Source organism: Oncorhynchus keta, chromosome 19, assembly GCF_023373465.1.
Source record: "Oncorhynchus keta strain PuntledgeMale-10-30-2019 chromosome 19, Oket_V2, whole genome shotgun sequence".
NCBI lineage: Eukaryota > Metazoa > Chordata > Actinopteri > Salmoniformes > Salmonidae > Oncorhynchus > Oncorhynchus keta.
Window position 1 is genome coordinate 4,485,527 of NC_068439.1, and position 17,500 is coordinate 4,503,026.

At 38.4% G+C, this 17,500-nt stretch overlaps 1 protein-coding gene and 1 long non-coding RNA gene across 2 annotated transcripts in view; both read right to left on the reverse strand.

Annotated features, from left to right (window-relative positions):
- LOC118378371 (CUB and sushi domain-containing protein 1-like) overlaps positions 1-17,500 on the reverse strand; it is a 926,375-nt gene that overhangs the window by 899,536 nt on the left and 9,339 nt on the right.
- Positions 2,867-3,397, reverse strand: LOC127909132 (uncharacterized). Its single transcript, XR_008069835.1, has 3 exons — positions 3,169-3,397; positions 3,069-3,118; positions 2,867-2,918 (listed from the first exon to the last, which is right to left on the reverse strand). It is a non-coding gene; the product is annotated as an uncharacterized LOC127909132 (long non-coding RNA).

The following is a 17,500-nucleotide window of genomic DNA, read 5'->3' on the forward strand; positions in this document are numbered from 1 at the left end:
GTAGAGGAGTTAACTAAAGATCCCATGACTCTTATTGTAACAGTAGAGGTGTTAACTAAAGATCCCATGACTCTTATTGTAACAGTAGAGATGTTAACTAAAGATCCCATGACTCTTATTGTAACAGTAGAGGTGTTAACTAAAGATCCCATGACTCTTATTGTAACAGTAGAGGTGTTAACTAAAGATCCCATGACTCTTATTGTAACAGTAGAGATGTTAACTAAAGATCCCATGACTCTTATTGTAACAGTAGAGGTGTTAACTAAAGATCCCATGACTCTTATTGTAACAGTAGATGTTAACTAAAGATCCCATGACTCTTATTGTAACAGTAGAGGTGTTAACTAAAGATCCCATGACTCTTATTGTAACAGTAGAGATGTTAACTAAAGATCCCATGACTCTTATTGTAACAGTAGAGGTGTTAACTAAAGATCCCGTGACTCTTATTGTAACAGTAGAGATGTTAACTAAAGATCCCATAACTCTTATTGTAACAGTAGAGGTGTTAACTAAAGATCCCATGACTCTTATTGTAACAGTAGAGGTGTTAACTAAAGATCCCATGACTCTTATTGTAACAGTAGAGGAGTTAACTAAAGATCCCATGACTCTTATTGTAACAGTAGAGGTGTTAACTAAAGATCCCATGACTCTTATTGTAACAGTAGAGGTGTTAACTAAAGATCCCATGACTCTTATTGTAACAGTAGAGATGTTAACTAAAGATCCCATGACTCTTATTGTAACAGTAGAGGTGTTAACTAAAGATCCCATGACTCTTATTGTAACAGTAGAGGTGTTAACTAAAGATCCCATGACTCTTATTGTAACAGTAGAGATGTTAACTAAAGATCCCATGACTCTTATTGTAACAGTAGAGATGTTAACTAAAGATCCCATGACTCTTATTGTAACAGTAGAGATGTTAACTAAAGATCCCATGACTCTTATTGTAACAGTAGAGATGTTAACTAAAGATCCCATGACTCTTATTGTAACAGTAGAGATGTTAACTAAAGATCCCATGACTCTTATTGTAACAGTAGAGATGTTAACTAAAGATCCCATGACTCTTATTGTAACAGTAGAGGTGTTAACTAAAGATCCCATGACTCTTATTGTAACAGTAGAGATGTTAACTAAAGATCCCATGACTCTTATTGTAACAGTAGAGGTGTTAACTAAAGATCCCATGACTCTTATTGTAACAGTAGAGATGTTAACTAAAGATCCCATGACTCTTATTGTAACAGTAGAGGAGTTAACTAAAGATCCCATGACTCTTATTGTAACAGTAGAGATGTTAACTAAAGATCCCATGACTCTTATTGTAACAGTAGAGGTGTTAACTAAAGATCCCATGACTCTTATTGTAACAGTAGAGATGTTAACTAAAGATCCCATGACTCTTATTGTAACAGTAGAGGTGTTAACTAAAGATCCCATGACTCTTATTGTAACAGTAGAGGTGTTAACTAAAGATCCCATGACTCTTATTGTAACAGTAGAGGTGTTAACTAAAGATCCCATGACTCTTATTGTAACAGTAGAGGTGTTAACTAAAGATCCCATGACTCTTATTGTAACAGTAGAGATGTTAACTAAAGATCCCATGACTCTTATTGTAACAGTAGAGATGTTAACTAAAGATCCCATGACTCTTATTGTAACAGTAGAGGTGTTAACTAAAGATCCCATGACTCTTATTGTAACAGTAGAGGAGTTAACTAAAGATCCCATGACTCTTATTGTAACAGTAGAGATGTTAACTAAAGATCCCATGACTCTTATTGTAACAGTAGAGATGTTAACTAAAGATCCCATGACTCTTATTGTAACAGTAGAGGTGTTAACTAAAGATCCCATGACTCTTATTGTAACAGTAGAGGTGTTAACTAAAGATCCCATGACTCTTATTGTAACAGTAGAGGTGTTAACTAAAGATCCCATGACTCTTATTGTAACAGTAGAGGTGTTAACTAAAGATCCCATGACTCTTATTGTAACAGTAGAGATGTTAACTAAAGATCCCATGACTCTTATTGTAACAGTAGAGGTGTTAACTAAAGATCCCATGACTCTTATTGTAACAGTAGAGGTGTTAACTAAAGATCCCATGACTCTTATTGTAACAGTAGAGGTGTTAACTAAAGATCCCATGACTCTTATTGTAACAGTAGAGGTGTTAACTAAAGATCCCATGACTCTTATTGTAACAGTAGAGATGTTAACTAAAGATCCCATGACTCTTATTGTAACAGTAGAGGTGTTAACTAAAGATCCCATGACTCTTATTGTAACAGTAGAGGTGTTAACTAAAGATCCCATGACTCTTATTGTAACAGTAGAGGTGTTAACCCCGGTGTCCTGGCTAAATTCCCAATCTGGCCCTCATACCATCATAACCACCTAATTATCTCCAGTTTACAATTGTCTCATTCATCCCCCCTCCCATCTGTAACTCTTCCCCAGGTTGTTGCTGTAATTGAGAATGTGTTCTCAGTGAACTTGCTTGGTAAATTAAACCAATTATTTAAAAAATCTTAACAAAAATCGACAGTACACCGTGACTATCTATTTGACCATGGTTACTGATCAAACCTTAGAAAAATCTTGACAAAGTACAGGCTCAGTGAACACAGCCTTGCCATTGAGAAGGGTAGGGAAAACCTGGCTCCCTGTGGAGGAAAGGCTGTACAACCACTGCACAACAGCAGAACCTGTCTCCCTGTAGAGGAAAGGCTGTACAACCACTGCACAACAGCAGAACCTGGCTCCCTGTGGAGGAAAGGCTGTGCAACCACAGCAGAACCTGGCTCCCTCTGGAGGAAAGGCTGTACAACCACTGTACAACAGCAGAATCTGGCTCCCTGTAGAGGAAAGGCTGTGCAACCACTGAACAACAGCAGAACCTGGCTCCCTGTAGAGGAAAGGCTGTGCAACCACTGAACAACAGCAGAACCTGTCTCCCTGTAGAGGAAAGGCTGTGCAACCACTGCACACCAGCAGAACCTGGCTCCCTGTGGAGGAAAGGCTGTACAACCACTGTACAACAGCAGAACCTGGCTCCCTGTAGAGGAAAGGCTGTGCAACCACTGTACAACAGCAGAACCTGGCTCCCTGTAGAGGAAAGGCTGTACAACCACTGTACAACAGCAGAACCTGGCTCCCTGTAGAGGAAAGGCTGTGCAACCACTGAACAACAGCAGAACCTGGCTCCCTGTAGAGGAAAGGCTGTGCAACCACTGAACAACAGCAGAACCTGGCTCCCTGTAGAGGAAAGGCTGTGCAACCACTGAACAACAGCAGAACCTGGCTCCCTGTAGAGGAAAGGCTGTGTAACCACTGAACAACAGCAGAACCTGGCTCCCTGTAGAGGAAAGGCTGTGCAACCACTGCACACCAGCAGAACCTGGCTCCCTGTGGAGGAAAGGCTGTACAACCACTGTACAACAGCAGAACCTGGCTCCCTGTAGAGGAAAGGCTGTACAACCACTGTACAACAGCAGAACCGGTCTCCCTGTAGAGGAAAGGCTGTACAACCACTGTACAACAGCAGAACCTGGCTCCCTGTAGAGGAAAGGCTGTGTAACCACTGAACAACAGCAGAACCTGGCTCCCTGTAGAGGAAAGGCTGTACAACCACTGAACAACAGCAGAACCCGAGACGGAGCTGCATTTCATGACAGAATGTAAAAAATATAAAACAATTAGAGAGAGTGTCATTTCCTCAAATTTGAAACCCTTATTCAAGGTTTCAAAGACCTCTCTGATGAGGATAGTGGTCCTTCTGTAGCTCAGTTGGTAGAGCATGGCGCCAGGGTAGTGGGTTCGATTCCCGGGACCACCCATACGTAGAATGTATGCACACATGACTGTAAGTCGCTTTGGATAAAAGCGTCTGCTAAATGCAAACTCTACTGTCACATTACAGCTATATCTATAGCTAGCCAGACCTCTACTGTCACATTACAGCTATATCTATAGCTAGCCAGCTCTCTACTGTCACATTACAGCTATATCTATAGCTAGCCAGACCTCTACTGTCACATTACAGCTATATCTATAGCTAGCCAGACCTCTACTGTCACATTACAGCTATATCTATAGCTAGCCAGACCTCTACTGTCACATTACAGCTATATCTATAGCTAGCCAGACCTCTACTGTCACATTACAGCTATATCTATAGCTAGCCAGCTCTCTACTGTCACATTACAGCTATATCTATAGCTAGCCAGACCTCTACTGTCACATTACAGCTATATCTATAGCTAGCCAGACCTCTACTGTCACATTACAGCTATATCTATAGCTAGCCAGCTCTCTACTGTCACATTACAGCTATATCTATAGCTAGCCAGCTCTCTACTGTCACATTACAGCTATATCTATAGCTAGCCAGACCTCTACTGTCACATTATAGCTATATCTATAGCTAGCAAGGCCTCTACTGTCATTGAACAGCTATATCTATAGCTAGCCAGACCTCTACTGTCACATTACAGCTATATCTATAGCTAGCCAGCTCTCTACTGTCACATTACAGCTATATCTATAGCTAACCAGACCTCTACTGTCACATTACAGCTATATCTATAGCTAGCCAGCTCTCTACTGTCATTGAACAGCTATATATATAGCTAGCCAGAACTCTACTGTCATTGAACAGCTATATATATAGCTAGCCAGACCTCTACTGTCACATTACAGCTATATCTATAGCTAACCAGCTCTCTACTGTCACATTACAGCTATATCTATAGCTAACCAGACCTCTACTGTCACATTACAGCTATATCTATAGCTAGCCAGCTCTCTACTGTCATTGAACAGCTATATATATAGCTAGCCAGACCTCTACTGTCACATTATAGCTATATCTATAGCTAGCCAGCTCTCTACTGTCACATTACAGCTATATCTATAGCTAGCCAGCTCTCTACTGTCACATTACAGCTATATCTATAGCTAGCAAGACCTCTAATGTTCCCACATGGCTCTTTTTTTGCTCTAACATGCACTGTCAAATGTGCTTCACCGTAGGGATGGTGCCAGGTTTCCTCTAGACATGACGCTGCCACCACCATGCTTCACCGTAGGGATGGTGCCAGGTTTCCTCTAGACATGACGCTGCCACCACCATGCTTCACCGTAGGGATGGTGCCAGGTTTCCTCTAGACATGACGCTGCCACCACCATGCTTCACCGTAGGGATGGTGCCAGGTTTCCTCTAGACATGACGCTGCCACCACCATGCTTCACCGTAGGGATGGTGCCAGGTTTCCTCTAGACATGATGCTGCCACCACCATGCTTCACCGTAGGGATGGTGCCAGGTTTCCTCTAGATATGACGCTGCCACCACTATGCTTCACCGTAGTGATGGTGGTAGGTTTCCTCCAGACATGAAGCACAGTTGACAGTGCAACCCAGACTGGGTTGCAGTGTCAACTGTGGGACCTTATATAGACAGGTGTGTGCCTGTCCAAATCATGTCCAATCAATTGAACTTACCACAGGTGAACTCCAATCAAGTTGTTGAAACATCTCAAGGATGATCAATGGAAATAGGATGCACCTGAGCTCAATTTTTAGCACACGGTCTGAATACTTCTTTAAATAATGTATTTCTGTTTTTATTTTTTTAAATATATTTGCCCAAAAAATTAAACATCTGTTTTCTCTTTGTCATTACGGAGTTTTGTGTGGATTGATGAGGAATTTTTTTCCCCCCAATCCATTTTAGAAGGAGGCTGTAACGTAATAAAATGTTTAAACAGTTAAGGGGTCTGAATACTTTCCGAAGGTGTGTGTGTTTTTATGTCTCTGTGTGTGTGTTTTTTTATGTCTCTTTGTGTGTGTGTTTTTATGTCTCTTTGTGTGTTTTTATGTCTCTGTGTGTGTATCTACATTGTGTGTGTGTGTGTTTTTATCTCTCTCTGTCTGTGTGTCTGTGTGTTTTTATCTCTCTGTGTGTGTGTGTTTTTATGTCTCTCTGTGTGTGTGTGTGTGTTTTTATGTCTCTTTGTGTGTATCTACAGTATGTGTGTGTGTGTGCGTGTGTGTGTTTTTATGTCTCTGTGTGTGTACGCATGTGAGTGTGTGTGTGTGTTCTCTTCGAACCTCTATCATAGTTCTCCTAATTAATCCGTGCTTTATTCTGCTCTCAGTGATTCCCAGGGGGGGAAAAAGAGAGAAAGTCAGACACACACACACACACACACACACACACACACACACACACACACACACACACACACACACACACACACACACACACACACACACACACACGCACAGCAGTGCTCGAGAGTCATATTATATCTGGTAATTTATGCTACCAGCTATAATAGTATCAGTAATAAAAGTATACTAGTATAGTACCTTTCAACATTCCCCCTTCTAATCTATGTAATGTTTTCTGACTGTTGATTTTTACATTTTAATTATGTGGTTATGGATTTATGAAAATGTCCTGGAGCCATTAAAACCAAAGTCGATCTTGAAAAGGACACATATAGCCTAAGCAGAATAACAACAGTTAGCTAGGTGGCTAAAAATAACTTCTATAATCAATAGCTATACTTTGTAGACATTGATCATCCCAACAGAACATTGATTGGAGGAAAATAGATCCTCCTGAAAAAATATAAACACATTTTTAGAATTTTAAATTTTATTTTAAACTTTATTTAACTAGAGAAGTCAGTTAAACTAATTATTATTTGCAATGACAGCCTACAGGGGAACAGTGGGTTAAATGCCTTGTTTAAGGGCAAATATTTACCTTGTCAGCTCGGGGATTCAATCTTGCAACCTTTTGGTTATAAATCTGACACTCTAACCACTATGCAGCAAGCTACCTAACGCATCCAAATGAACTATTGACTAAGTCCTTGTAAACCACAAATGGCAGAGACATATAGTACATTCTGATAGAGTAGCACAGATTAATACATCTAGTAGATCACAGATTAATACATCTAGTAGATCACAGATTAATACATATAGTAGATCACAGATTAATACATCTAGTAGATCACAGATTAATACATCTAGTAGATTACAGATTAATACATCTAGTAGATTACAGATTAATACATCTAGTAGATCACAGATTTTTACATCTAGTAGATCACAGATTAATACATCTAGTAGATCTTAATGTCTAGTAGATCACAGATTAATACATCTAGTAGATCACAGATTAATACATCTAGTAGATTACAGATTAATACATCTAGTAGATTACAGATTAATACATCTAGTAGATTACAGATTAATACATCTAGTACATCACAGATTAATACATCTAGTAGATCACAGATTAATACATCTAGTAGATCACAGATTAATACATCTAGTAGATGATTAATACATCTAGTAGATCACAGATTAATACATCTAGTAGATCACAGATTAATACATCTAGTATGTCACAGATTAATACATCTAGTGATCTACAGATTAATGTAGATCACAGATTTATCTAGTACATCTGTAGATCACAGATTAATACATCTAGTAGATCACAGATTAATACATCTAGTAGATCATGATTAATACATCTAGTAGATCACAGATTAATACATCTAGTAGATCACAGATTAATACATCTAGTAGATCACAGTGTAGATCACAGATTAATACATCTAGTAGATCACAGTTAATACATCTAGTAGATCACAGATTAATACATCTAGTAGATCACAGATTAATACATCTAGTAGATCACAGATTAATACATCTAGTACATCACAGATTAATACATCTAGTAGATTACAGATTAATACATATAGTAGATTACAGATTAATACATCTAGTAGATCACAGATTAATAATCTAGTAGATTACAGATTAATACATCTAGTAGATCACAGATTAATACATCTAGTAGATTCACAGATTAAACATATAGTAGATTACAGATTAATACATCTAGTAGATCACAGATTAATACATCTAGTAGATCACAGATTAATACATCTAGTAGATCACAGATTAATACATCTAGTAGATTACAGATTAATACATCTAGTAGATCACAGATTAATACATATAGTAGATTACAGATTAATACATCTAGTAGATCTGGATTAATACATCTAGTAGATCACAGATTAATACATCTAGTAGATCACAGATTAATACATCTAGTAGATTACAGATTAATACATCTAGTAGATTACAGATTAATACATATAGTAGATTACAGATTAATACATATAGTAGATTACCCCTTAATAATCTAGTAGATTTTTAATACATCTAGTAGATTACAGATTAATAATCTAGTAGATCATGGATTTAATAATCTAATGTCCTTACAGATTAATACATCTAGTAGATCACAAATACATCTAGAGATCTTTAAAAGGATTACAGATTAATACATCTAGTAGATTACAGAATAATCTAGTAGATTACAGTTAGCTAGATTACAGTTAATACATCTAAAATTAATACATCTAGTAGATTACAGATTAATACATATAGTAGATTACAGATTAATACATCTAGTAGATTACAGATTAATACATATAGTAGATTACAGATTAATACATCTAGTAGATTACAGATTAATACATCTAGTAGATTACAGATTAATACATCTAGTAGATTACAGATTAATACATATAGTAGATTACAGATTAATACATCTAGTAGATTACATTAATTCTAGTAGATCACAGAAATACATCTAGTAGATCACTTAATACATCTAGTAGAAAATTAATATCTAAACACATTTTTAGAGATTTTAAACATTTATTTTAAACTTTAGATTTTAACTCTAGTAGATTACAGATTAATACATCTAGTAGATTATTAATACAATAGACAGCCTACATATAGTAGAACAGTGGGTTAAATTAATCATCTGTAGATCACAGATTAATACATATAGTAGATTACAGATTAATACCTTGATTACAGATTAATACATCTAGTAGATCACAGATTAATACATATAGTAGATTACAATTAATACATCTAGTAGATCACAGATTAATACATATAGTAGATTACAGATTAATACATCTAGTAGATCACAGAGCAATACATCTAGTAGATTACAATTAATACATCTAGTAGATTAAGATCCATCTAGTAGATCACAGATTAATACATATAGTAGATTACAGATTAATACATCTAGTAGATCACAGATTAATACATCTAGTAGATTAGCAGATTAATACATCTAGTAGATCACAGATTAATACATATAGTAGATTACAGATTAATACATCTAGTAGATTACAGATTAATACATCTAGTAGATTACAGATTAATACATCTAGTAGATTACAGATTAATACATATAGTAGATTACAGATTAATACATCTAGTAGATTACAGATTAATACATCTAGTAGATTACAGATTAATTAGATACATCTAGTAGATTACAGATTAATACATCTAGTAGATTACAGATTAATACATCTAGTAGATTACAGATTAATACATCTAGTAGATTACAGATTAATACATCTAGTAGATCACAGATTAATACATCTAGTAGATTACAGATTAATACATCTAGTAGATTACAGATTAATACATCTAGTAGATTACAGATTAATACATCTAGTAGATTACAGATTAATACATCTAGTAGATTACAGATTAATACATCTAGTAGATTACAGATTAATACATCTAGTAGATTACAGATTAATACATCTAGTAGATTACAGATTAATACATCTAGTAGATTACAGATTAATACATCTAGTAGATTACAGATTAATACATCTAGTAGATCACAGATTAATACATCTAGTAGATCACAGATTAATACATCTAGTAGATTACAGATTAATACATCTAGTAGATTACAGATTAATACATCTAGTAGATTACAGATTAATACATCTAGTAGATTACAGATTAATACATCTAGTAGATTACAGATTAATACATCTAGTAGATTACAGATTAATACATCTAGTAGATTACAGATTAATACATCTAGTAGATTACAGATTAATACATCTAGTAGATTACAGATTAATACATCTAGTAGATTACAGATTAATACATCTAGTAGATCACAGATTAATACATCTAGTAGATTACAGATTAATACATCTAGTAGATTACAGATTAATACATCTAGTAGATCACAGATTAATACATATAGTAGATCACAGATTAATACATTAGTAGATTACAGATTAATACATCTAGTAGATTACAGATTAATACATCTAGTAGATTACAGATTAATACATCTAGTAGATCACAGATTAATACATCTAGTAGATCACAGATTAATACATCTAGTAGATCACAGATTAATACATCTAGTAGATTACAGATTAATACATCTAGTAGATCACAGATTAATACATCTAGTAGATTACAGATTAATACATCTAGTAGATCACAGATTAATACATCTAGTAGATTACAGATTAATACATCTAGTAGATTACAGATTAATACATCTAGTAGATTACAGATTAATACATCTAGTAGATTACAGATTAATACATCTAGTAGATTACAGATTAATACATCTAGTAGATTACAGATTAATACATCTAGTAGATTACAGATTAATACATCTAGTAGATCACAGATTAATACATCTAGTAGATTACAGATTACATTAATACATCTAGTAGATTACAGATTAATACATCTAGTAGATTACAGATGAATACATCTAGTAGATTACAGATTAATACATCTAGTAGATTACAGATTAATACATCTAGTAGATTACAGATTAATACATCTAGTAGATTACAGATTAATACATCTAGTAGATCACAGATTAATACATCTAGTAGATCACAGATTAATACATCTAGTAGATTACAGATTAATACATCTAGTAGATCACAGATTAATACATCTAGTAGATCACAGATTAATACATCTAGTAGATCACAGATTAATACATCTAGTAGATTACAGATTAATACATCTAGTAGATTACAGATTAATACATCTAGTAGATCACAGATTAATACATCTAGTAGATCACAGATTAATACATCTAGTAGATCACAGATTAATACATCTGTGTGATGTAATACATCTAGTAGATGTGTGATTAATACATGCGTGTGTGTGCTTGTGTGATTAATGCATCTGTGAAGATTGTGTGTGTGTGTGTGTGTGTGTGTGTGTGTGTGTGTGTGTGTGTGTGTGTGTGTGTGTGTGTGTGTGTGTGTGTGTGTGTGTGTGTGTGTGTGTGTGTGTGTGTGTGTGTGTGTGTGTGTGTGTGTGTGTGTGTGTTTGAAACACCAAAATGTGCACACACTCCCTCACATAATTATCCAAAGTTGCTGAAGTGGGCGATTGATGTATAAGACATATCGTCATGCCTACGGTTACCCAGGGTTACCGCCATAACCCCCTAAAATCAACATCGTATGGCCCTGACATACAGACCTAATGACTGACATTACACAGAAACACACACACACACACACTCTCACACACACACACACAGTGACAGCTTCATTACAGGCCATACTGTCTCTAACTGTCTTCATCTCCCCATAGAAACAACAGTGACAGCTTTATTACAGGCCATACTGTCTCTAACTGTCTTCATCTCCCCCATAGAAACAACAGCACCGTCAACAACAGAAGGGATCTGTTGCAGCTCTGTAGAAGCTTGGGTCTGTACTTTGTCAATGGTAGGTTACAGGGGGACTCTTTGGGGAGATTCACCTATTGCTCACCTCTTGGCCACAGTACAGTAGACTATATTATCACAGACATTGACCCTTTCTCTCTCAGCTCATTCACTGTCAAGCCACTAACACCTCTGTCTGATCACAGACAAATTATGTTGCTCCTCAAAAAGGACAGACATGGAAACAACCAGACATTCACAGCCCAGTGAGCTGTACAACATCAGACATGTAAACAGATGAGCCCAACACAGCACAGAAGAATACCAGGAAGCTACCAGGAAGCTACCAGGAAGCTACCAGGAAGCAACCAGGAAGCTACCAGGAAGCTACCAGGAAGCTACCAGGAAGCTACCAGGGAGCAACCAGGAAGCTACCAGGAAGCAACCAGGAAGCTACCAGGAAGCTACCAGGAAGCTACCAGGAAGCTACCACTAACCAAGAAATCCAACCAGTCTTGGATAATTTTCTGGACTCACAGTAAAGAAGGCATCAATCTAGCAGTAAAACACATCGACTTAATATTCAGGCAAACTGCAAATGAACACAACTTAAATTGATTTTAAAAAAAATATAAAAAAATATGCAGATTGTAAAATTATAACGAAAAATTGTAGAACACGAAGGCAAAAACAAAAGCAGAGACCCAAATAATGGTGAATCACACCTTAATAACTGTGAGGCTTTAAAACTCTATAAACGTACACTCAGCACCAAAGAGAGGTAGAGGTAGAGACAGAGAGTACAACAGCAAGCAGCTGACACTAATTGAGGAGTCCATAAACAAACACAACCTCTGAAAAAAAAAAAAAAAATTCTAAACAAGAGGAATTAGTGATACAGCAAAATGGTGACATGTGGACAACCCATTTTAAAACACTCTACAACACCGGTCACATTGATGCAAACGCAGAACAAATTCAAGAGAAATTGAGTGGATTACAAAAAGCTATAAAGGAAAAATCAAAATCCATTGGACTCCCCAATTACTGACCAGGACCTCGATAAGAAACTTTAGAGCCTCAAATATATATATATATATATATATATATATATATATATTTTTTAAAGCATCCTAAATGAGATGCCCAAATTCACAAAATGTAAATTGTTATATTAAAACTATTTCATTAACCTCTCTTGGGTAGGGGGCAGTATTTTTACGTCTGGATGAAAACCTTGCACAAAATAAACTGCCTGTCACTCAGGCATAGAGGCTAGGATATGCATATAATTGGTCAATTTGGATAGAAAACACTCTATAGTTTCTAAAACCGTTAAAATAACGTCTGTGAGTATAACAGAACTGATATGGCAGGCGAAACCCCAAGGACAAACCGTCCCCCCCCCCCCGAAAAATGTTCAACGTACCACTGTTTCCAATGGCTGTTTCCAATGGCTGTCACTTTTATTATAAAGCCAAATCCTCCCAGGTTGCAGTTCCTAGGGCTTCCACTAGATGTCAACAGTCTTTAGAAAGAGTTACAGGCTGGTTTTTGGAAAAATTAGCCAGAAATTGTTAGTTTATTTACGTATTATTTACATATTATAATTAATAAACTAAGGTTTGATTATAAACGTTGTTTGACTTGTTTGGACAAGGTTATTAGTAACGTTTGGGATTCATTTTGTATGCATTTTGATGGAGGGAAATTATTGAGTGAAGCGCGCCAGCTAAACTGAGTTTTTATGGCTATAAAGAAGGACATTATCGAGCAAAAGAACCATTTGTGATAAATCTGGTACCCTTTGGAGTGCCAACAGAAGAAGATCAAAGGTAAGGCATTTATTATATTGCTATTTCTGACTTCCGTGGTGGCGCACCTGCCTCGTTGAAATATGTTTTTCATGCTTTTGTTTGCGGGGCGCTGTCCTCAGATAATCGTATGTTGTGCTTTCGCAGTAAAGCCTTTTTGAAATCGGACACAGCGGATTAACAAGAAGTTAAGCTTTATTTTGCCTTATGACACTTGTGATTTTCTGAAACTTAAATATTTATATTTACTGTAGTTTGAATTTCGCGCTTTGCAATTTCACCAGATGTTGCTACCGTCCCACCTGCCCATACGAAGTAAAACCTGAGTATATGTTAAAGCTTGATCGACTTCCAAATAGCATTTGATACGGGACTGTTCTACACAGTTATTGAAAGTGGTGTAGGATGTAAAGCATATGACAAAATTAAATCAATACTGGCAATACTTGCAGCATCAAAATTGGCAAGAAAATAACATAATTATTTTACCACGGCCGGGGCCTTCACCGGGGTTGAAATCTGAGCCCTGCACTCTTCAATAGTTACATCAACGAATTGGCCACTCTTCTAGAAAAATCCTCAGCCCTTGGTGTTAGTCGCCACAATTCAGAGGTTAAATGCCTTCCCTTCACATATGACCCGTGCCTGCTGTCATCCACAGCACATGGCCTACAGCAGAGTCTGGCTCTGCTAGAGCAGTCCTGCCAGACCTGGGCCCTGGCCCTGCTAGAGCAGTCCTGCCAGACATGGGCCCTGGCCCTGCTAGAGCAGTACTGCCAGAGAGTAAACCACAAAAATACTAATATAATGGTTTTCCAGAGAAGATCCAGATCTCAAGGAATTAGATCAAAGTTGTCAATTGGTACAAAATGTATAGATTACAGCACACACTACAATTATTTATGTTTAAAATAAGCTCAACTGGACGCCGTAATGAGGCAGTGGATGAACTGAGAGAGAAAATACGCAGGGCATTCTACGCCATTAAAACAAATATCTAATTGAAATACCTATTAAAATGTGTCTAAAATGAATTGATTGTTTCATTAAACCAACTGCACGTTATGGCAGCGAGGTGTGGGGTCCACTTGCAAAACAGGATTTCACCCAATGGGACAAACACCCCATTGAAACCCTGCATGCAGAGTTCTGTAAGATTCTCCTACATGTCCAGAGGAAAACTATAAACAATTCATACAGGGAAGAAGATTTAGATGCACTATTGTAAAGTGACTGTTCCACTGGTTGTCATAAGGTGAATGCACCAATTTGTAAGTCGCTCTGGATAAGAGCGTCTGCTAAATGACTTAAATGTAAATGTAAATGTAAATAGGCTTTAAGTTTTGAAAACATCTACCATACAGTAACCCCCTCTCATATCATTACCATGCCAAGAGCTGAGCAAAGAGAAGGGCCTGATCCAGTTGGTCCTGGGGCTAAGAGAGAGAAGCTCATCAAAGAGAGAGACACAGAGACACAGAGACAGAGAGAAAGACAGAGGGACAGAGAAACAGAGAGACAGACAGAGACAGAGAGAGAGAGAGAGAGAGAGAAGCTCATCAAAGAGAGAGAGACCGAGACAAAGAGAGAGACACAGAGACTCAGACACAGAGACACAGAGACAGAGAGACAGAGAGAAAGACAGAGGGACAGAGAAACAGAGAGAGATCAAGAGAGAGACAGACACGGAGACAGACACGGAGACAGACACGGAGACAGACAGAGAGACAGACAGAGAGACAAAGAGGGACAGAGACACAGACACAGACACAGAGAGACACAGAGAAGCAGAGAGACAGAAAGAGAGAGGCCTGCTTATAAGTTCTCTGCACGCAGCACACCACGCGCTGACTGACTGATAAACATGAGCTCTCTGCTCACTTTACAAAATGTCTCCTTTGAAAGGCACAGAGAGGCCAAATATGACACACACAACAATATGACACAGACACACCACTCAACGGGAGCTTTGTGTTCAACAATCACAACTACTTGACAACCTCGTCTCTCCTCCTCCCCTCATGGAACCTTTCAGTCTCTTTACATCTCGCTCTCTGTCTCTCTCTACCTCTACCTCTCTCTCTCTCTCTCTACCTCTCTCTGTCTCTCTCTACCTCTACCTCTCTCTCTGTCTCTCTCTAATCTACCTCTCTCTCTCTCTCTACCTCTCTCTGTCTCTCTCTACCTCTACCTCTCTCTCTCTCTGTCTCTCTCTACCTCTACCTCTCTCTCTCTATCTCTACCTCTCTCTGTCTCTCTCTCTCTCTGTCTCTCTCTACCTCTCTCTGTCTCTCTGTCTCTCTGTCTCTCTCTACCACTCTCTGTCTCTCTGTCTCTCTCTACCTCTCTCTGTCTCTCTGTCTCTCTCTACCTCTCTCTGTCTCTCTCTACCACTCTCTGTCTCTCTGTCTCTCTGTCTCTCTCTACCTCTCTCTGTCTCTCTCTACCTCTCTCTGTCTCTCTCTACCTCTCTCTGTCTCTCTCTACCACTCTCTGTCTCTCTCTCTACCTCTCTCTACCTCTACCTCTCTGTCTCTCTGTATATGTCTCTATGTCTCTATGTCTCTGTCTGTTTCTCTGTCTCTCTCTACCTCTCTCTGTCTCTCTCTACCTCTCTCTGTCTCTCTCTCTACCTCTCTCTGTTTCTCTCTCTACCTCTCTCTACCTCTACCTCTCTCTGTCTCTCTCTCTACCTCTACCTCTCTCTGTCTCTCTCTCTCTACCTCTACCTCTCTCTGTCTCTCTCTCTACCTCTACCTCTCTCTGTCTCTACCTCTACCTCTCTCTGTCTCTCTCTCTACATCTCTCTCTCTGTCTCTCTCTTTACATCTCTCTCTCTGTCTCTCTCTTTACATCTCTCTCTCTGTCTCTCTCTCTACCCCTCTCGGTCTCTCTCTCTAGCCCTCTTTGTCTCTGTCTCTCTCTCTACCTCTCTCTGCCTCTACCTCTACCTCTCTCTCTACCTCTACCTCTACCTCTCTCTGTCTCTCTCTCTACATTTCTCTCTCTGTCTCTCTCTTTACATCTCTCTCTCTGTCTCTCTCTTTACATCTCTCTCTCTGTCTCTCTCTCTACCTCTCTCGGTCTCTCTCTCTAGACCTCTTTGTCTCTGTCTCTCTCTCTACCTCTCTCTACCTCTACCTCTCTCTGTCTCTACCTCTACCTCTCTCTGTCTCTCTCTCTACATCTCTCTCTCTGTCTCTCTCTTTACATCTCTCTCTCTGTCTTTCTCTTTACATCTCTCTCTCTGTCTCTCTCTCTACCTCTCTCGGTCTCTCTCTCTAGCCCTCTTTGTCTCTGTCTCTCTCTCTACCTCTCTCTGCCTCTACCTCTACCTCTCTCTCTACCTCTACCTCTACCTCTCTCTCTACCTCTCTCTCTGTCTCTCTCTACCTCTCTCTCTATCTCTCTCTCTACACCTCTCTACACCTCTCTCTCTACACCTCTCTCTCTCTCTGTCTCTCTCTCTACACCTCTCTACATCTCTCTCTCTACCTCTCTCTCTACACCTCTCTCTCTCTCTGTCTCCCTCTCTACACCTCTCTCTCTGTCTCCCTCTCTACACCTCTCTCTCTCTCTCTCTCTCTCTCTCTCTCTCTCTCTCTCTCTCTCTCTCTCTCTCTACACCTCTCTCTCTCTCTCTCTCTCTCTCTCACTCTGTCTCCCTCTCTACACCTCTCTCTCTACACCTCTCTCTCTGCCTCTCTGCCTCTCTCCTCTCCTACTTCCTCCTTCTTCCTCCTTCTTCCTCCTACTTCCTCTACACAAATTGCTCCCTTTCTCTCTCTCGCCCTCTGTGCCCTCTCGCATTTTCATTTTCTTCCAATTTTTCCTCAACCAAGGTTGTTATCCCTCTTTCATTTCCGTTTGGAGGGAGAGAGGAGGCAAGGGTGCCCCTGGCACCAACAGAGCAGGGGAGAAGAAGAGATAGAGAAAGAGAGAGAGAGAAAGAGAGAGAGAAAGAAAAAGAGGAAAAGTTAGAGAGAGATGACACAGCTGGAGGAGAATGATAAGATGACACAGCTGGAGGTTAATAATGAGACAGAAGACACAGCTGGAGGTTAATAATGAGACAG